Raw genomic sequence first — 5,621 nt, forward strand, 5'->3', positions numbered from 1 at the left:
AGGAGATCAATTTATCAATGATCATCATGATATCTTAAGATGAGTAGCTTGAAGTAACAAGTTTATAGAATTTACATCCTGAATTTTATCATATTGAAGCAACGGAGGCCATATTTCAACACGTAACTACATCCATTATAAGTGACAAATGCACAAACTCTTTGGTCCAAATATTCTGTTCCGGGCAGCCTGGGTAGCTCAGCAGTTTAGCGCCGCCTTCAGCCCAGGGTGTGATCCCGGAGACCCAGGATCGAGTCCCACGTCAGGCTCCCTGCATGGAGCCTGCTTCTCCCTCTGCCTGTGTCCCTGCCTCTCTCTTTTCTCATGAATAAATAAATAAAATCTTAAAAAAAAAAAAACACCACAAATATTCTGCTCCTAGAATTTTATTGTTTGTATATACTCACACACATAGAAGTTTCTTCCGGGTAATGGCAAGAAGGAATTAGCAGTCACCTCTGGGACACATACTGTGCTAAAAGCTTTATATATATTAACTTATTTGATCATTATCTTTTGTGTAGGTATCATTTCCATTCTAATTTTTAAAGACTTTGAGAGAAAAAAAAAAAAAGACTTTGAGAGAGAGAGAGTGAGCACGAGTGGTTAAGAAAGGGAGAAGCAGTCACCCCATGAGCAGGGAGCCCAGTTCAGGCCTCAATTCAAAGACCCTGGGATCATGAACTGAGCTGAAGGCAGACACCCAACTGAGCCATCCAGGTGCCCCTTAATTCCTATTTTATAGCTGTTTGGAGAAGTTAAACAATTTGTTCTTATAGATCGATCACCATAATAAATTTCTTTATGGTAAAACCAACAATTTAAAAAAATATTTATGTATGGTCAGAAAAGAAAGGGAAAATATTTGTAAATTATCTCTCGAATGAAAGACTAATTTTTATAAAGACCTACTATAAATCAATAAGAAAAGACCCAACAAGGGGCCCCTGGGTGGCTCAGTGGTTGAGGGTCTGCCTTTGGCTCAGGGCGTGATCCCAGGGTCCTAAGATTGAGTCCTGTATCAGGCTCCCCTCAGGAGGCCCGCTTCTCCCTCTGCCTATGTCTCTGCCTCTCTCTCTATGTCTCTTATGAATAAATAAAATCTTAAAAAAAAAGAATTACTTCAACATGTGTGAAGTGACATGTATACATTCATTGTGGCATAGTTTATAATAATAAAAAATAAACTGCATGCTTATCAATAGGAAACTCATTCATGACACATTAATATAGGAGAAAAAAACTCTGTAACTATTACTCCCAAAGAGAAATGGTTATATACACTAACATGAAAGCAGCTCCAAAGGTATTGTTCAGTATAAAACAGAATAAAACAATTTACAAAACAGTATGTAACATATACTGCTATTTTATCAAATACAAGGTCAGAGGAGAACATATCTATATATTTGCTGATTTGTACACAGTATCCATGGAACTATTTACAAAGGATAACACTCACTGGTTTTCTTTAAAGACAGGAAATACGGCTGTGGGATTGAGGTAGAGTGGAAACTTCCTTTCCATTATATTCTTTGTGCCTTCTATATTTTCCAGCATGGATTTTTTTTTTTTTTAAGATTTATTTATTTCAGGGGATCCCTGGGTGGCTCAGTGGTTTAGTGCCACCTTCAGCCCAGGACACGATCCTGGAGTCCCGGGATCGAGTCCCACATCGGGCTCCCTGCAGGAAGCCTGCCTCTCCCTCTGTGTGTGTGTGCCTCTCATGAATAAATAAAATCTTTAAAAAATTTGTTTTAGAGAGAGCAAGATCACACATGCACGAGCAGGGGGAAGGGCAGAGAGATAGGGAAAGAATCCCAAGCATACTTCCCACTGAGCAAGGAGGCAAGTTGAAGCTCTAACTCACCATCTAGAGATCACGACCTGAGCAGAAATCAAGAGTCTGACACTTAACCCCCTGAGCCACCCAAATTACCGATTCAGAAAAACACACTGATTTTTAAATGTCAAGAATCTTGGGACACCTGAGTGGGTCAGTGGTTGAGCGTCTGCCTTTGACTCAGGGCATGATCCCAGGGTCCTGAGATCGAGTTCCGAGTCAGGCTTCTTGCGTGGAGCCTGCTTCTCCCTCTGCCTCTGTGTCTCTCATGAATAAGTAAATAAAATCTTAAAAAAAAAAAAAATCTATCAACTAATATTCTCTGCATCTCCTATATTTCCTGTTTTCTATTCCACTTCCTTCCCTTTCTCCACCACAAATCTACCTTAGGCTTTTAGACTTTACTGTCATTGAGAGTGAGGTTGGAAAAAATTTTTTTTTTGGTATTACATTCAGAGATGGAATTTAGTGACTCATCAGTTGCATGTAATACCTGCTGCTCACTACATTGTGTGCCCTCCTTAATGCCCATCACCCAATTATCCCTTCCTCTCTCCCACAACCCCTCCAGCAACTGTTTCCAAGAGTTCAGCGTCTCTTCTGGTTTGCCTCCCTCTCAATTTTTATTTTATTTTTCCTTCCCTTCTGCTATGTTCATCTGTTTCTTAAATTCCATGTATGAGTGAAATCATATGGTATTTGTCTTTCTCTATTTTACTTAGCATAATACCCTCTAGTTCCATCCAAGTAGCTGCAAATGGTTAAGATTTCATTCTTTTTGATGGCTCTTTCCATATTTTGGTTATTGTGGACGTTGCTGCTACAAACATTAGGGTGCAGGTAGGTGCCCTTTTGAATCACTATGTTTTTACCCTTTGGATAAATACCTAGTAGTGCAATTGCTGGATCATAGGAGAGTTCTATTTTTAACTTTTTGAAGAGCCTCCGTACTGTTTTCCAGAGTGGCTGCACCAGCTTCACTCCCACCGCCAGCGTGAGAGGGTTCCCCTTTCTCTGCATCCTCGCCAACATCTGTTGTTTGTTGAGTTGTTGATGTTAGCCATTCTGACAGGGGTGAGGTGGTATCTCATTGTGGTTTTGACTTGTATTTCCCTGATGCCGAGAGATGTTGAGCATCTTCTCACATGTCTGTCATTTGTAGGTCTTCTTTGGAGAAATGTCTGTTCATGGTTTCTGCCCATTCCCTGACCGGACTTTTTGTTCTTTTTGGGTGTTCAGGTTCGTGGGCTCTTTATAGATGTTGGATACTAGCCCTTTACCTGATAGGACATTTGCAAATATCTTCTCCCACTTCATAGGTTGCCTTTTAGTTTTGTTGACTATTTCCTTTACTGTGCAGAAGCTTTCTATCTTGATGAAGTCCCAATAGTTCATTTTTGGTCTTGTTTCTTTTGTCTGTCATTGAGGGATTTTATTAGTCATCAGGACATCCCACTTGTACGCTTTATTGTAGCCTAGAAACTACCTGGAAACCCCTGAGGTCCTCCTAGTGCATATTTTTAACATGACACTTTAACTCCTTGAGCAATCTGGTGAAGGCTGTGGACCCCTGAGAAAATAAAATATATAAGGTTATAAAGAAAACCAATCATATTGAAACAAAGTTATACTTTAAAAGATTTGAAAGAGAGCACGAGTGTGCGAGAGTGGGGGAAGGGGCAGAGAATCTTCAAGCAGACTCCCCACGGAGCATAGAGCTCAACCCAGGACTTGATTCCACAGATTGTGAGATCATGACCTGAACTAAAATCAAGAGCGGACGCTTAACCAACTGAGCCACTCAGGCACTCTTATAAAACGATTTTTAAGATGTTATTTGTGATATGGTAACATGTTTATTAATGCATTAAATAATAAGCTATAGCTAGGAGTTAATAACTATGGTAATTTGGGGGGCATCTGTCTAGCTAAGTCAGTAGAGCATGTGACTCTTGATCTCAGAGTTGTGAAGTTCAAGCCCAATATTGGTGCATAGATTACTTAAAAATAAAATCCTAGCGGATGCCTGGGTAGCTCAGCTCAGTCAAGCATCTGCCTTCTGCTCAGGTCATGATTTCTGGGTCCTGGGATCGAGCCAAGTTTTGATATTTTGATATTTCAAAATATCAGCAGTAACTGTAATATATGTGACCTATTGCATCAAACACTGTCAGCTTCATTGTCCTTAAAAAAGTCTCTCCTAGATCTAGGTAGGTTGCCTTCCCTACTTAGTACTTGGCTGGTTATCTGGTTATTTCTCTTCAGCATTATCCTGGGGGACAGCTTTGCTATGCTCTGGTGTCAATGTCCTGCTTTCTGTATCCTTTTTTATTGCCTTGTTTTGGTGGAGTGTATCCTCCAATTGTTTCTGAGAAAGGTTCTATGGGAGGAAAATTATTTAGATCTTTAATTTCTAACAATTCAATATTCTGAGATTCATATTTGATTTGCTGAGTAAAGAATTCTAGGCTGGGAATCATTTTCTTTGTTTTTTTTTTTTTTAAGATTTTATTTATTTATTCATGAGAGACACAAACAGAGAGGCAGAGACACAGGCAGAGGGAGAAGCAGGCTCCATGCAGGGAGCCCCACATGGGACTCAATCCTGGGTCTCCAGGATCAGGCCCTGGGCTGAAGGTGGCGCTAAACCACTGAGCCACCCGGGCTGCCCTGGGAATCATTTTCTTTCCTAATTTTGAACTTTCCTGTGTTAACTACACAGCAGTCTTGTTCTAATTTGGGATTCTTTCTGTAACTTGCATTTCTCTCTGGAAACATGTATATATTATTCTTTGTTCTACTGTTCTAAAACTTTACAACATACACTGTTGCGGTCCACTTTTCATCTTTCATTTGGTGGGCACATTCAATTTGCAAATTGATGTCTTTCCAATCTGGGAAATTTTCTTGAATCCTTTCTTTGATTATTTTCCTTCCTTCCATTCTCTCTGTCCATGCTCTTTAGAAATTATAAAACTTTTGAAGTGGTCCTCTAATTTTCTTGATAGTTTCTTAGTTTCCATCTTTCTGTCTCTTTATTTTGGGGAGATTTCCCCAATCCTTCAACTCTTAAATTATTTGTGTTCTTTCATTCGGAAAGCTTCTTTTTTTGTTCTCTAAACTTAGTACTCACCTTTGTTGTTTGCAAAAACTTCTCTCAACTCTGAGGGTATGGTTAATAGTTTTGTTTCTTCACTTTTCTTACTTGTGCATAGTCTCTATTTTTCTATTTCCTATTGACAGCTCACTCATGAACTAGTTGCAAAAAACATCAGAAATAGAAAACTTTCTTCTTATAGCTAATAGCTGGCTAATTATTTCTTCTCTGAGTCTTTTTTATGTTAAGGTTTTGAGAGTGAGAAGCAGACTCCCTGCTGAGCAGGAAGCCTGACACTGGACTCAATCCTGGGACTCCAGGATCATGACCTGAGCTGAAGGCAGATGCTCAACTGACTGAGCCATCCAGGTGTCCCTCTGGGAGTCTTTAAATGGGGTTCCTGGGTAGCTTAGTCGGTTGAGCATCCAACTCAAGGTAGTGAGATCAAGCTGTAAGTCAGGCCCCTTACTAGACAGGGAGTCTGCTTGGGATTCTCTCCCTCTCCTTCTATCCCACCCCCCAGCGTCTGCTCTCTCTCTAAAATAATTAAAAAATAAAATTAATAAAAATAAAAATAAGGGTGCTTGGGTAGCTCAGTTCATTAAGTGTCTGCCTTTGGGTCAGTTCACGATCTGAGAGTCCCAGGATTAAGACCTGGATCGTGCCCTGTGTTCAGTGGGG

General features: G+C 40.1%; 1 long non-coding RNA gene across 1 annotated transcript; it reads right to left on the minus strand.

Moving 5' to 3' along the window:
* Positions 1-370: 370 nt before the first annotated feature.
* On the minus strand, positions 371-5,197 carry LOC144324233 (uncharacterized). Its single transcript, XR_013389745.1, has 2 exons — positions 4,977-5,197; positions 371-3,413 (listed from the first exon to the last, which is right to left on the minus strand). It is a non-coding gene; the product is annotated as an uncharacterized LOC144324233 (long non-coding RNA).
* Between the last annotated feature and the right edge of the window lie 424 nt (positions 5,198-5,621).

This window comes from Canis aureus, chromosome 11, assembly GCF_053574225.1.
Source record: "Canis aureus isolate CA01 chromosome 11, VMU_Caureus_v.1.0, whole genome shotgun sequence".
Lineage (NCBI taxonomy): Eukaryota > Metazoa > Chordata > Mammalia > Carnivora > Canidae > Canis > Canis aureus.